Source organism: Saccopteryx leptura, chromosome 2 (genome assembly GCF_036850995.1).
Source record: "Saccopteryx leptura isolate mSacLep1 chromosome 2, mSacLep1_pri_phased_curated, whole genome shotgun sequence".
Taxonomy (NCBI): Eukaryota; Metazoa; Chordata; class Mammalia; order Chiroptera; family Emballonuridae; genus Saccopteryx; species Saccopteryx leptura.
In genome coordinates, this window is record NC_089504.1 from 311158905 (window position 1) to 311174631 (window position 15727).

Consider the following 15727-nt stretch of genomic DNA (forward strand, 5'->3'; position numbering starts at 1 on the left):
TAGATGATCTTAGTTCATGTTCACAACAGACTAGCATTCACAGCCTTAGTTTGCAGATGGAGAGATTCACGGTTGGATAGGTTAAGCCGTTGGCCCAAGGTTCACAGCAAATGCAGGAACTGAAACTCAAATCCAGACAGTCTGGTTCTACAGCCCACAGGGGTCATGGAGGTGCCACTTGGAGACCACAGACCACGTGGGTCTGAAGACGGGAAGGATGAGGCTCCAGGGGAGACGGCCCAGAGAGCGTGGCCACAGAGGAGGCTTCTTCCTGCTGTCCATCAGTGAAAACACTGATCCTCCACAAACAGTGCCCAGGGGGCCCCAAGTTGGCCTCAGAAGTGAGCGGGGTGGCTTCACTCCAGGACGGCCTGGACTCCTGCCTCTGAACACACTCAATGCGTAAGCTGGATGCCTTACAAGGTGAGGACAAAGAGCAGGTGCCCGCATTCACATGGGTCTCTGCAGTGAGCTGCCCAGGCTTTGTTACCATGACGCCGGGCTGGTGTGGGTCAGAATGGGGGCTGCCTCCACAGCGCACTGCTGCCCCCAACCTCCCAGGCCTGCGGGCACGGGCAAAGCTGGCTTCACGCTGGGCATCGCTACTCCCTGTCACTTTCTGAGGTAATATGAAAGGAGACTTCTCAGAGACTCTGCCCTTTCAGGGTCTTGCCTTTTCTGGTGCTGCCTTCCCTGCTGCTTGTCTAGGCGTACAATTTTTATTTATTTGTTTGTTTGTATTAATTTTAGAGAGAGAGAGAGAAACATCTACTTGCCATTCCACTTACTTATGCATTCATTGGTTGATTCCTATAAATGCCCTGACTGGGTATCAAACCCATAACCTTGGCATATTGGGATGATGCTCCAACCAACAGGGAAATGATTTAAAGGCCACTGGTCTTTAAGAGGCTTCATTCAAATGAATACCTGATTTCACACACTCTTGACGTGGAATGACAGGAAACCAACATTAGCCACAGAGGGTAGGACTTTCTACAGTTTTTTGAGCCCTGACTTGTTTCTCAGTCATAGGATTTTAGGTTGTGATTTGCAAAATATTATTTTCCCCAGTTTTGATATGTACAGCTTGGGAAAGCGGCCTCAAGTGGATTGTGGCATTTGATTTATGACTTCATGGTCTAAATAATCCCCATAGTCATGCTTAATGGAATTTGTTTATAAAACAGAGGTTGGCAGACTCACAGGTCCGTCTGGCCCATTGCCTGTTCATGCGAATAGAGTTTTACAGGAATATGCTCATGCCCACTTGTCTCCATGGTCCCCAGAGCTGCTTTGTGTCACAATGGTTGAATACTTGTGACAGGTCCACAAAGCCCAAGATAATTTATTATCTGACCCATTACAGAAAAAGTCTGCTCACTCCTGTTCTGGAACACTAGTCCAAAGACTCGTGTTTAAAAAAAACAACACTCAATTTGAGAAGTCTCCAGCATGTCATTTTCATTGCACAATGTCAGTATGATTTTTAAATACATAAATGTAAACAAAGTATAAGTCTTTTTTTTTTTAACCTCATTTCTCCCCTTCGGTTGCTACCAGTCTTTGCTTTTCTCTTCAGAGCCTGACGTAGTACAAGCGTCTGTTTGGGTTTACTCTTGCGGTGCACAGACGTGACTCAGGGCCTAACAAGGACTGTCACGCAGGCAATTTGCCATTTATAATCTTGTTCCTCTGCTCTTATGGAACTCTCTGCTTCTGCAAACCCTTCCGCTTGCCTCTGTGCCTCGGTGTCCAAGTCCAACTGTTGAACAAGCAGGGCCCACGGAAACATGTCCAGGTGGGGTCCCAGGAGCCAGGGCTGGACACATGGATGGGATGAAACTGACCCAAGGGCTGCGGAGGAGTTGTGGAGCCAAGATCTGAAACCAGCTTGGGGAGAGGAAGGTTGAAAACCACTTCTCTGATATCATCCGGCAGACTGCACATCTGGGGAACAGGTTGTACTAATTCCTCAGCTGCTCCCAGCTGCCCCTTCTCAAGCAGGAACCGGTCCTGCAGCCAGTGTCATCTTTGTGACTGGGGCTCTTCCTTATAGTGCTCTGGCTCTCCATGCCAGGCCAGTGAGGCTTAGAGTGGAAGGTGGGGCTTCAGCAGGCTCGACCCTCCCGGCTTCTGCACATCCTCCTCACTCCAGTGGCTCCTCTTTGTGAATTCACTGAGAGGTTTGGGAGCCCAGGGCCGAAGAAGACCTGCTAAGATCTGTGCTATTGACTGAATATTCGTGCCCCCTGCCGAATTTCTATGTTAAATCCTAAAGCCCAATGTGATCGGATTTGGAGGTGGGGCCTTAGGGCGTAATATGGGCGGAACCCTTGTAAATTAAATTAATGCCCGTTATCAAATTGACCCCAGAGAGCTCCCTCGTCCTTTCTGCCATGTGAGGACACGACAAGAAGTCTGTGAAGCAGGAAGCAGGTCCTGACCAGACTCTGACTCTACCAGAACCTCGATCTTGAACTTCCCAGACTCTAGAACTGTGAGAAATAACTGCTTGTCATTCAAGCCACCCCTGTCTATGGCCCCAACAGACTAAGACAGTCTGGCAGGTGCAAAGTCCCCTGTGAATAGTTTCATAAGAAGAGAAGAATGGTTTTGGCCTCCTGCCTTTCCTTCGTCCAATCCCTTTCAATAGGAGTTTGACCTGAATATTTTTGGCAAGCAAATCGACTTTCTCTTCAGTCACCTCTAAGAGGGCCGAGCAGCACTGGGGCTTGTGGTGCACACTCATGATGCTTCTCCCGAGGACCACGCAAGGTGCCCATCACGGCCGGTTCCTGCCCAGCTCTGACAGTGACCCACACGTCCTCGGTCCTCTGCTGAGTGCCACCCTGACAAGATGTCAAAGGCTGATTTCGGGGCCCAAGCATGTAAATGTCTCATACCCCTATTTTGCCTCCACCTTCTTGCAGAGAGATTTTCTTACTGGGAAGTAGAATTCTAGATTTTGAGAGCTGGAAGAAACTATAGAAGAAGTTAATGTCCAGAGAGCCCTGGCCTGATAGCTCAATTAGTTAGAGCATTGCCCCGTTTGCAAAGGTTGTGAGTTTGATCCCTGGTCAGGGCACATAGAGGAACAGACTGATGTTTCTGTCTCTTTCTCTCCCTTCATCTCTCTCTAAAATTAATAATTTAAAAAAAAAAAAAAGCAAAGAAAGAAACTAATGTCCAGAGTAGAAGGGGACCTGCATGTTCCACACTCCTCATCTCAGTTAATGACACCAACATCCACCAAACATCCACGCCAGAGCTCGGTCCGCCATGTGTGATTCTTCCCACATTCTGCTCACCTCACCTCCTGAGTATATCACGGGGTCTCCAGTTCCCACTCATGGTAGCAACTGTATTAACCTCACCTAAGCCACCTTCGTTGTTCCTCTCTCTATTCTACAATGGCTTCCTTATGATTTTGCGCACAGCACTCTGGATAAACCATGTCTTTCTCCTTTTTAAAACTTACCCTGGCCCTGGCCGGTTGGCTCAGTGGTAGAGTGTCGGCCTGGCGTGCGGAAGTCCTGGGTTCGATTCCTGGCCAGGGCACACAGGAGAAGCGCCCATCTGCTTCTCCACCCCTCCCCCTCTCCTTCCTCTCTGTCTCTCTCTTCCCCTCCCGCAGCCGAGGCTCCATTGGAGCAAAAGATGGCCCAGGCGCTGAGGATGGCTCCTTGGCCTCTGCCCCAGGCGCTAGAGTGGCTCTGGTCGCGACAGAGCGATGCCCCGGATGGGCAGAGCATCGCCCCCTGGTGGGCATGCCGGGTGGATCCCGGTCGGGCGCATGCGGGAGTCTGTCTGACTGCCTCCCCGTTTCCAGCTTCAGAAAAAAAAAAAAATACAAAAAAAAACCCCTTCACTCTGACTCGCCTGTGCCCTGAGGAGACCGTTAGAACTTGTAGTTAGCGAAGCCTGTGATGACCTTCACAGTTGGCCCCTCTGAGTCCTCTTGCTCACCACCCCCTCAGGAGGCATTCCACAAATAGCAGTCCGATTTAATCATATTATCCAAATGTATTCAGCACGTCTCACTCATTAACTTGTGACTGAACTCTTGGGCTAGCTCTTTGTCCAGAAAGAGGTAGATTTTAAAACCCTACTCCTACTGTCCAAGATTCCGGCTATAAAACAACAGGAGATGTCCCAGGGAGAGGGCCGGTTCCGATTTCCTCTCCTGGAGCCCAGGATTCACAATCGCTTGCTGGCCAGATGCCCAAGGCAGGGGACACTGCTGCCACTGCCTCAGGGTGGAGGCACAGGGCTGGCTTTTCTCTACAACTTTAGAAATGTTATCTCCATTTTGGAGGGTTACACAGCCCCTTAGAAAAGGGCATAACTTAACAAAGGTCTTTGGTCTCTGTTCTGGTTTTTAAATGGGCCCGGGATTGTGCTTTCATTCTGGTATGGGGAGGCCAGCAGATCAGGAAATGACTACCGTTGAGAAGGTAGTTTGTTGAGTGCACAGAGGGCCGGCCACTTCCTCCCACTTTCTCCGGTCTCTGGCGCTCTCCGCAGCTCCCACCCACAACATCATCAGGAAGACCCGCACTCGGTCTACCTGACCTGGCTGGGATGTACCCTCATTACTCCCACACATCGACATTGACTCAGACACAGATGTTGGCAATGACTCAGAGTTACAGGCTGAGCAGAAGCCAACTGCTGACGCAGAGTCAACCACTGACCTCTACCTCACTGGTAATGTAACATCGATCACTGACATTTATTTGAGGAACATCCAGGCTTTGGAGTTGTCTATTGATGTGGAATCTAACGTCCCCAACTTTGTGAAAGAAGTCACTGAGGAAGCCATAGCAAATGTCACTGGTGATCATTCGGAAGAGCCTAGGACTGGAGCATCAGATGACCCCAGCACCTCCACAGAGAGCAATGGGTTCATCTCAGCCCTTGCTTTAAAATGAAGCGTATTCTCCATGGGCTGTGATCTTTATTCTGCTAACCACAACTTTCTAAGGAGCTTCTCAGCTTCTGAATCAACCTGCTACTCCATTATAGGAGTCTGAATAATTGTAAAAGACTAGTGAGCCTTAGGCTGTACCTAGCTGAGGATAAACACAGTGGAGACAATTGTCCCCAGACAGAGGAGGTGCATTTCTTAACCATGTTCCATTTAATATGGGATCAATAAATGTTCGTTTGAAATTAAAAAAAGAAAAAGAAAAAAGAGAGCTTGCTACTCACAGTTCCCAAGAGGAGGCAGAGTAGGCCACGTGGGGCCACACAGCAGAGCACCAGTCAGGAGGAAGACAGAGCGAGGGGGTGCTGGAGAAGAGCTTTCTTGTTATTTTTGCAGGGAGGAAGGACTGAGGCAGGGTCAGTAGCTGAACAGGTCTAGGGCTGGCTGGGCTGAATAGTTCTGGCTGTCCCTGTTTGTCTGGTAGCTGGCCCTGAGATGATTAGGGCAGGGGGATTGTGGTTTGGCCAGATTAAAGAGGGGGTGGAGGGTAGGGCTCAGGATTGGGTTGTTTGCATATGAAAGCGGTGCTCACAGGGGAGTCCTTTACAACCTCGACTAGCCTTGGGAGCAGCGGTCTGTCCCTGGTCAGGAGCTGCAAACATCAGAGCACCATGAATACAGGAAATAGCCCTGGCCAGGTAGCTCGGTTGGGTTGGTTAGAGCTTCATCCTAATGCAAGTTTGGGGGTTTAATCTCCAATCAGGGCACATACAGAAGCTGATCAATGTCTCTCTCTCTCTCTCTCTCTCTCTCTCTCTCCTCTTCCCTCTCTCTCTAAAATTTATAAACTCTTTTAAAAAAAGAGTACAGAGAATAACTACCAATCTGTATTTCTCAGTCCCTTTACCTTTTTCACCAGGTCCTGCTCCCCTCTGGCCACCATCAGTCTGTTCTCTGTCTCTCTGAGTCTGCTTCTGTTTTGTTTGTTCATTAGGTGCCACATGTAAATGCAATCATATGGTACTTTCTCTGTCTGACTTATTTCACTTAGCATGATACATTCTAGGTCCATCCATGCTGTCCCAATTGGTAAGAATTTTGTTCTTTTTATGTCTAAGTAATAATCGATTGTATATTTGTGCCACAGCTTTCTATCCACTGGTCTACTGATAGTACCAGTTGGGTGCTGGAGGTGTCAGGTAGACATTTATTTTTTTTTTTTTTGTATTTTTCTGAAGCTGGAAATGGAGAGAGACAGTCAGACAGACTCCTGCATGCGCCCGACCGGGATCCACCTGGCACGCCCACCAGGGGCAACCGCTCTGCCCACCAGGGGGTGACGCTCTGCCCCGCCCCGGGGCGTCGCTCTGCCATGACCAGAGCCACTCTAGCGCCTGGGGCAGAGGCCAAGGAGCCATCCCCAGCGTCCGGCCATCCTTGCTCCAATGGAGCCTCGGCTGCGGGAGGGGAAGAGAGAGACAGAGAGGAAGGAGGGGGGGGTGGAGAAGCAAATGGGCGCCTCTCCTATGTGCCCTGGCCGGGAATTGAACCCGGGTACCCCGCACGCCAGGCCGACGCTCCACCGCTGAGCCAACTGGCCTGGGCCTCAGGTGGACATTTTGTAAAGTATATGATTGTCTCCTCACTAATACAAAATAACACTGAATGTAAACTGTAATTGAAAAAAAAATAATAATTAAAAACAAGGAAAAGAGTAAAAACAATATAGAAAATATGAAAACATAGTTAACACAATGCTAGATGGAGAGGTTTTGATTTCTCACGAGCACATTGCTCACCAGAGCCGCCACCCAGGGTCCTCTGTTTGCATCATCCCCTTTGTAACCACCTCAGTAGTCCTTGCTTCCACAAAGAGGGGCCCATGGGTCACCTGGCCCATGGTGTCACAGTGGATAGAGCATCAACCTGGAATGCTGAGGTCGCCAGTTTGAGACCCTGGGCTTGCCCGGTCAGTGAACATACAACAAGCAAGCAATGAACAACTAAAATGAAGCAATTATAACTTGATATTTCTAGCCTCACCCCTCTGTAAAATCAATAAATAAAATCTTTTTTAAAATGGGGAGTGTCCATGGAAAATGGCAAAGGTAGACTTCTGGGAGAGAAAAATGGGAGCGTTTAACAAAACCTTTCCTTGTCATTCTTTCTAAATAAGCTGCACAACTTGGCAGGCAAAATAAACTGAGACTGAAGGGAGACGGAAGGGAGAGAGGCTGCCAGAGACCTCAGAGGAGGGAAGTGGAGGCAAGAGTTGAGCATGTGGGAGGTCCCTGCAGCTGAGTCACCCGCTTCTCAGTTGCTTGGCTTTTGTTCTGTGGATCCAACGCGACAGTGGCAAAGGTCAGTCCCTACTGATGTCTGCTTAGGGCTGGGAAGAGGGACGCAGCCGCTCATATCAGAGCAGCAGCACGGGTCAGGCGGGTCAGGCGTAGTCTTGGGTTTGTGGAGAGGAAGACATCAAAGGGTTGGGGAAACAGCTCTGGAAGGAGAAAGGGGAGAGGGAGCAGAAGGAGGGAGACACTCAGCTCCTGGCATCTGGAAAGTGCAGTGATCAGTACCTTCCTGCATGGAACTCAGACATCTATTCTAGTCAGTGGAGTATCTCGCGGAAGCTTCTTTGCAGGAGACTTGCAAACAGCAGCATGAGTTCATACTCTCCTCCTGGTGTAGCAAGAAAGCTTTACCCAGTGGAGGTTATTAGACACTCAGACAACTTTATCAGAGGAAAGAGAATTTATTAAAAGCCGGTGGAGCCCTGGCCGGTTGGCTCAGCGGTAGAGCGTCGGCCTAGCGTGCAGAGGACCCGGGTTCGATTCCCGGCCAGGGCACACAGGAGAAGCGCCCATTTGCTTCTCCACCCCTCCGCCGCGCTTTCCTCTCTGTCTCTCTCTTCCCCTCCCGCAGCCAAGGCTCCATTGGAGCAAAGATGGCCCCGGCGCTGGGGATGGCTCTGTGGCCGCTGCCTCAGGCGCTAGAGTGGCTCTGGTCGCAACATGGCAACGCCCAGGATGGGCAGAGCATCGCCCCCTGGTGGGCAGAGCGTCACCCCATGGTGGGCGTGCCGGGTGGATCCCGGTCGGGCGCATGCGGGAGTCTGTCTGACTGTCTCTCCCTGTTTCCAGCTTCAGAAAAATAAAAAATAAAAAAAAGAAAAAAGCCGGTGGAGCATGTGGGACAAACAACCCAAAGCACAAGTTCCCTGAGATAGATCTTCTTACAGGTGATATACCTTTTACAGAATACATATGTCCATGCAAGGGGCTCATGATTCCTTTGTCCAGAGCAGGGGGAGTCAACCTTTTTATATCTACCACCCACTTTTGTATCTCTGTTAGTAGTAAAATTATCTAAGCGCCCACCGGTTCCATAGTAATGGTGATTTATAAAGTAGGGAAGTAACTTTACTTTATAAAATTTATAAAGCAGAGTTACAGCAAGGTAAATCATATAATAATAATTACTTACCAAGTACTTTATGTCAGATTTTTGCTAAGTTTGGCAGAATAAATCTTTATAAAACAACTTACTATAGTTAAATCTATCTTTTTATTTATACTTTGGTTCCTCTGCCACTGCCCATCATGAAAGCTGGAACGCCCACTAGTGGGCGGTAGGGACCAGGTTGACTACCACTGGTCTGGAGGTATATATACATCACTCTCAAGACTCCAGGAGGGGAGAGTGAGTATCAGTAGGGTCAGCAAGGGAGAAGGGGTTTCCAGACCACTGGTCTCAGCTATATACAAGAAGCTGCTCCAGGCAACCTTTCAGAGAATTATAGGATGCAGTTAATCCATAACTAGCTGACTCAGTTACCCCTGCAGGCTCCTTTCCTTTGCATTCTTCTTGTCTCTTCCTTCTCAGGGAAGAGGGGAGCCTATCCTACCTTCCTCACTGGAACTGTCTTATTTAAGTTTTAGTGACACGCTTTCTTCCATAACTGTTTCCTGGCACAAAGATAGGGAAGATGCTTCACTCAACTCAAGCCTGGTCAGTGGAAGATGACAGATCTGTATTCGAACGTGGGGACAGTGAGGTCCGGACAGTGACTCATTGAGATCATTGCAGATGTTCTGTAATAGAATCCCTCCAGTGGTTTTCTACCTGCAAACATAATTTCTGCAGTGCTGGAAGGTTTTTCTTTCTCTCTCTTTTTTTTTTCTTCTTTTCTGAGTAAGAGGAGGGGAGATAGAGAGACACTCCCACATGCGCCAGACCAGGATCCAGGATCCACCCAGCAACCCCTGTCTGGGACCTATGGTCTGCCCCTCTGAGACCATGCTTGCAACCCAGCTATTTTTAGTGCCTGAGGCGGAGACTCCACAAAGCCATCCTTAGCACCTGGGGCTGATGTGCTTGAGCCAGTCGGGCCACGGCTGCAGGAGGGGAAGAAGGACAGAAAGAGAAGGGGAGGGTAAGGGGTGGAGAAGCTGATGGTCACTTTTCCTGTGTGCTCTGACCAGGACTTGAACCCAGGACATCCACATGCCAGGCCAACGCTCTACCACTGGGTCAACAGGCCAGGACTTGGAAGGTTTTTCTTTTCAGCATTCACTCTTGTAATTCCCGCTGCTCCTCTGAGTTACTCTAAAGAACCTCAGTGCCCAGGCTGCTGCTCTGCATCATCAAGACAGGCTCAGGACACTCTTTGGGCTCCAGGTTATGTTTTGGGGGCTGAGTGGGATGTCAGCAGCACAGCACTGACCTGTCCGTGAGGGTCGACACTGCAGTCTGGAGTCCCACAGGGTGAGCACGCAGCCACCAACACATTGTGAGCCTCCTCGACGCACATGAGCAGTTCCAAGGGCTCTACTCCTCAGCTCTTCTGCAGTGTGGTCCCAGGGAGTCCTGAGCACTCTGAGGACGGCTTTCCCCAGCCACGAGGGCCTCCTCCGTCAGCGGTGCGTCCACCTTCTCCACTGGGAGCTTCCTTCCAGAGAGGGTGCCAAGGAGCCGTTCTGTGTAAGCTCCGGGCCTGAAGTCTGAAAGCCCCAAAGGCTGGGCACCCAAGTACACCCCGGCCCTGTGGGTGGAGGGGCCCAGGGGATGCAGGGAGGAGCCCATGCCCAACTCCCAGCTCAGATTTTTGCAGAGGGTGCTGTGGGGGTGACAGGGAGACACTCGGGCTGGGGGAGCCCTGGCTGCAGGGAACAGCTGCAAGCAGGGAGTTCCATCAGAGAGCCTCCCGCCACCCCAGTCTTACCGTAACCCAGGTCAAGCACGGCCACTGTGTGGTAAGTAGCACCGGAGGATTAATATCCACTCTTGGGCTCCCAGCCAGCATTCCAGGTAATTCCCCTTGTGAAGCTGGGGGAGGTGGAGGGGCCTCTTTGTTTTATCACCTTGCAGCCTGCAGGAGCTTTGTGTGATGGTGACACCCAGTGGAGACACGGACACCAGCTCCCTTCTCCCTAGAGGCAGAAATTGGCCTGCCTTGTGCTGCCCCTGAAGATCCCGAACAGACCCCATCTTCCCAGGACTGGGCGTTGAGTGCTGTCCATGGTGCTGACACCCGACAGTAGGCAGAAGGGCACGCTGGATGGACGGAGAGGCCTGAGAGCTGACAGCTGCCGCTCCACGAGCTTCAAGGCCGCGGCTCACACAGTCGCTTACCACACAGGACTTACTAACTCTCACTATCTTGCTTTTGAAGGGAAGCAAATTTAGAAAGAGACTGTCCTCAGGAGGCTGAGTTCACAGAAAGAACTGAGGAGGAACTGGGTGACTCTGTCCCTAGACATCTTTAGAAAGAAGACAGGCTGCCTGCCATTGAATAGCAATTGGGGGAACAGCATGACCCATATTTGCAGGGCCTAGGACACAAGTACCCACAGAGGCCTACATCCATGTGTCTACTTGTTGAAAAGTTACAAATCAAGCTAACAAACTGAATAAACATGTTTTACCATCCTGCCTGGGTGCATGCCCTACATAAGCACTTAGTAACCGCCGGTGTGCATTTAGAATTCTCTGACTCCTGGGGGGCCTGTGCTTAAAAGCAGTGGACCGACCCCCACTACTCTCACCCTCAGCTCTTTCCCAGACTGTGGGAGCCCTGGGTGCCTGTGAGTGGACACCTGTCCATATATCCTCGCTCTACTCACCCCGCCCCAGGAGCAGTGGCTCCTGGCCACTCTTCGGTGGGGCCTGGGCCACACACCCGAGGAAGAGCCTGTACCTGCTCTGCACGTGGCCCTTTGGGCAGGAAGGCCAGGATCTTGGAATGATGGTGTGGTCTGGAAGAGGGGGCTGTGGCTCCCTGTTGACATGCCTTCCTGGTCCCATAGACCCTTTGCTCCACGGGGAGAAGGCACACTCAGAGGGGCAGATGGGCCTCCCCTGTTGTACCTAAGGGCGCTCCTGGGCAGGGCAGCTCAGCCCCTCACTCTCTCCTCTACCAACAAGCAAACAGCAGGTGGACGCATGAGCCTTGGAAATGGTGTTTTCTGTTCCCCTACCCCGGTCCTCTCTCTTGTCGCTGGTCTCCAATGCTCCATCACCAGACCCCACCAGTAAACAGGGCATACTCATTAGACAGTAGTTCTCAAACTTTTTGAAGTCAGGATGCATTTAAAATTCTAAAAATAATTGTAGGTGCACTATATACAAATTTCTGAGAACTATGTTATAATAATTAAGTCAACTATTAAAGAAAAAAATATAAAGTTCAAGCGTGCTTTTATGGTAATTAAATAAATACGACAAAATTAAATTTATTCTGACATTAAAATACATTTTTAGCCTGACCAGGCAGTGGCGCAGTGGATAGAGCATCGGACTGGGATGCGGAAGGACCCAGGTTCGAGACCCCGAGGTCACCAGCTTGAGCGTGGGCTCATCTGGCTTGAGAAAAAAAGCTCACCAGCTTGGACCCAAGGTTGCTGGCTCCAGCAAGGAGTTACTCAGTCTGCTGAAGGCCCCCGGTCAAGGCACATATGAGAGGGTAGTCAATGAACAACTAAGGTGTTGCAATGTGCAACGAAAAACTAATGATTGATTGATGCTTCTCATCTCTCCATTCCTGTCTGTCTGTCCCTATCTATCCTTCTCTCTGACTCTCTCTCTGTCCCTGGGAAAAAAATACATTTTTATGTTACATTTTTTGAGTTATGCTTTTTAGAATTCATAAAAAAGAGGGGTTGAACAATTTAAAAAAATGACAAAAAACTTATCTTTTTAAAATTTATTTATTTTATTTTTTATTTTTTTATTTTTCTGAAGTTGGAAATGGGGAGGCAGTCAGACAGACTCCCACATGCACCTGACCGGGACCCACCCGGCACACCCACCAGGGGGCGATGCTCTGCCCATCTGGGGCATTGCTCTGTTGCAACCAGAGCCATTCTAGCGCCTGAGGCAGAGGCCACAGAGCCATCCTCAGCGCCCAGGCCAACTTTGCTCCAATGGAGCCCTGGCTGCAGGAGGGGAAGAGAGAGACAGAGAGGAAGGAGAGGGGGAGGAGTGGAGAAGCAGATGGGCGCTTCTCCTGTGTGCCCTGGCGGGAATCGAACCCGGGACTCCTTCACGCCAGACCAATGCTCTACCACTGAGCCAACCGGCCAGGGAAGTTATCTTTTTACATATATATAGGTACATTCTTAGTAAGATTTAGTCAATTCAGCAGGTCCTGGTGCAAATGTGTTAAGTTTTTTCATTCTTGTGTTTATGAGAAACATGAGCCTGATGTGTCCTAGAGATTTCTTCAATGTTTGGGCATATATTTGAAAGGCAAACTCTCATTTCCTCATCAATACATTGAAGAATTCCTCTCTTTTTACTTTTGTGTTGAGGGTAGAAAATCCTAATTCACATAAATAGGATGTTGAAAATTGTAGTAAAATATTCAAAGCTTTTTTAGGTATTGTCACATATTCTTCTTTTATAGAAATCCAAAAGACTTCAATAGACAATTCCTTATGTTTAATCATCAATCCAAAACCCCACCATACATATCATCTTAACTTTACACCAAACAAAGGATAGAAGAAACTTGCCTCCAGTCTTTCTGGTGAACATGGGGGGTAGTATAAACAATCCAGCACCACAGCTTAACAGCCTTTTGCAACCTAATCAGGCAAGTGAGGTGGGGGGTTAGGCAGACTGTCAGCTTACAGCCAATTCCCCAAACCTCTGTCCCCCAAAAATCTAAACTTCAAAAACCCTGTTGGTTCTTTGGTCCCAAACAGGCACATACAGTGTGTCTGTAAAGTCATGGTGCACTTTTCACCGGTCACAGGAAAGCAACAAAAGATGATAGAAATGTGAAATCTGCACCAAATAAAAGGAAAACCCTCCCAGTTTCTGTAGGATGATGTGACAGCATGTGCGCATGCGCAGATGATGATGTACCACCATGTATATAGCGGAGCAGCCCATGGCCATGCCAGTTGAGATGTGGACGGTACAGAGGAAAGTTCAGTGTGTTCTGTGGCTCGCTAAATTTGAATCCATGACCAAAGTGCAATGTGAATATCGGCGCGTTTATAACGAAGTGCCACCACATAGGAATAACATTACTCAGTGGGATAAGCAGTTGAAGGAAACCGGCAGTTTGGTGGAGAAACACCGTTCTGGTAGGCCATCAGTCAGTGATGTCTGTAGAGGCTATACGGGATAGCTACCTAAGGAGCCCTAAAAAAATCTGTGTGTGAGCCCACATTGAACTGCATTGAATAGGTATGAAACTGGGAGACTTTTCCTTTTATTTGGTGCAAATTTCACATTTCTATCGTCTTTTGTTGCTTTCCTGTGACCGGTCAAAAGTGCACCATGACTTTACGGACACACTGTATTTCTCTGGAATACCATAGGGCACACCTGGAAATCTTCTAGGGTGCACCAGTGCGCCCTGGTGCACACTTTGAGAACCACTGCATTAGACCATTTACATGGATGGAGATGGAGTATTAGGCAACCACAGCAGATGTGTAGTAATGCAGGAGTAGGAACAGTGGACCAACCATTTCCACCCTCAGGCCCAAGGACAAGGTCGGGTGACTAAGGTCACGGCCCCACTCTCCACCCTCCCTCTAATTTTCTACTGGTGCTCCCCAAGGGCCAAACTCCACCAAAGTCAGAGGGCGCAGGATGTTGCTGTGGCTCATTAGGTTGGCCCCCGAGGGCTCACCACAGTATGGAGAAGTGTAAAAGGTGGACCTGGAAGGACAAACAGAACATATCTGGGACAGACACCAAATAATGACTCATATAGAAATGAACAGTCAGAGAAGACGAAAGGTGAGCATTTGTGAACAGTTTGCTCTCAGGATCAATGAAAACTAAAGTCTTGACAAGAGTGTGTGTTCAATACTGTGCTACCTGGCAATGGGGGTAACTGGCGAGCAGCTCACATAGATACGCTGCACCTGTGTGTCCTAACTCAGAAAGGTCAAGAGTCTGCCAAAGACACTGAGCTAAGTGAGGGACTGAGACCAGAATCTGGGTCCACCGCCCAGCCCCTGGCTCTTCCCACATTCCAGGCCAGCACTGACAAATGAGATCTATAAACAGGGTAGGGAGGGAGAACAGGTGCGGAAAACAGAACCGGGCTTCATGCAAGTTGGGTGTGGACATCTGAGCAGAAATAGCCAGCCAGCACTCAGACATGCTGGACCTCAGCCCATAGAAAAGAATCGCTGGTCTGCTCCTGATGCTGAGCACCAGACCCAGAGGTGGGAGAGGTCCACACCTCCTCTCAACAGAAGCTGGCTTAGGAGTCCGCTGTCCACCCAACAACCAGTATTCCACCCTTCCTGCCTACTTCCTTATTGGCTTTCTTCCTCTTCCTGCCCACCAGCTCAACTCCCTGACCGCAGCTCACACTCCCCGTGTCTTTCTCCAACCGTCAGCACATGTCAAGGCTACTGCCCTCGCCTTAGTTCATCTGAAACCTAACAGCAAGAGTATATATACATCCACCAGGGCCAGATTCGAAAAGAAACATCAGATGGGCAACACTGAAACAAAAATGAGAAGAAAACTGAAGGCATGATACAAACTGGCAGTGACATTGGGTAGCAAAATGGACACCCTGCACAGTGTCCCCTGAAATGTCATCTGATCAGAGAGCGAGAAGCTCTTCCCGAGTCTGTGACATGAAGCTGTGCTCTACGACTGTGAAGTGGCTCAGCCCCGCCCTCTGACACCACCAGGCTCATTGCGAGCAGTAGCGTTTGGTCTGAATGGGAATGTACCAGCTTTCCTGTCATTACTGGCAAGGTTGCTTAATTAACTTGCTGTCACTGTCACTGCTTTGGAGCGCAGTGCTACCTCTGCTATTTTTAGGGGCTTGTACTCGGAAGCCACCTGTCCCCTTTGCTGGTCTGGCTTCACATCAACTTGAATCGTGCAGGAAAGGAATGATGCCTCCTGGGGAATCTCACCTCGCTTCTTTAGGGTCCCACAGTTTCCAGATCAGCTTCTACCCTTCACAGATTCATCAACGGACACCACGGCCCTAAGAAGCCAGCCTATGAGAACTGGACTAAAGACACCAGAAGCCAGATGAGCCATGAGGCCTTAGAGCCCCAGACAAGGCTCTAAATCAATTGAGCTACCTGGCCAGGGTTCAATAGCCTTTTTTTTTTTTTTTTTTTGTATTTTTCTGAAGTTGGAAATGGGAGGCAGTCAGACAGACTCCCGCATGTGCCCGACCAGGATCCACCCAGCACACCCACCAGGGGGCGATGCTCTGCCCATCTGGGGCATTGCTCTGTTGTGACCAGAGCCGGTTCTAGCGCTTGAGGCAGAGGCCACGGAGCCATCCTCAGCTCCCGG

At 49.6% G+C, this 15727-nt stretch overlaps 1 long non-coding RNA gene across 1 annotated transcript; it reads left to right on the plus strand.

Moving 5' to 3' along the window:
• Window positions 1–43: 43 nt before the first annotated feature.
• Window positions 44–10864, plus strand: LOC136391244 (uncharacterized). Its single transcript, XR_010748831.1, has 2 exons — window positions 44–423; window positions 9415–10864. It is a non-coding gene; the product is annotated as an uncharacterized lncRNA (long non-coding RNA).
• The last annotated feature ends 4863 nt before the right edge of the window (window positions 10865–15727 follow it).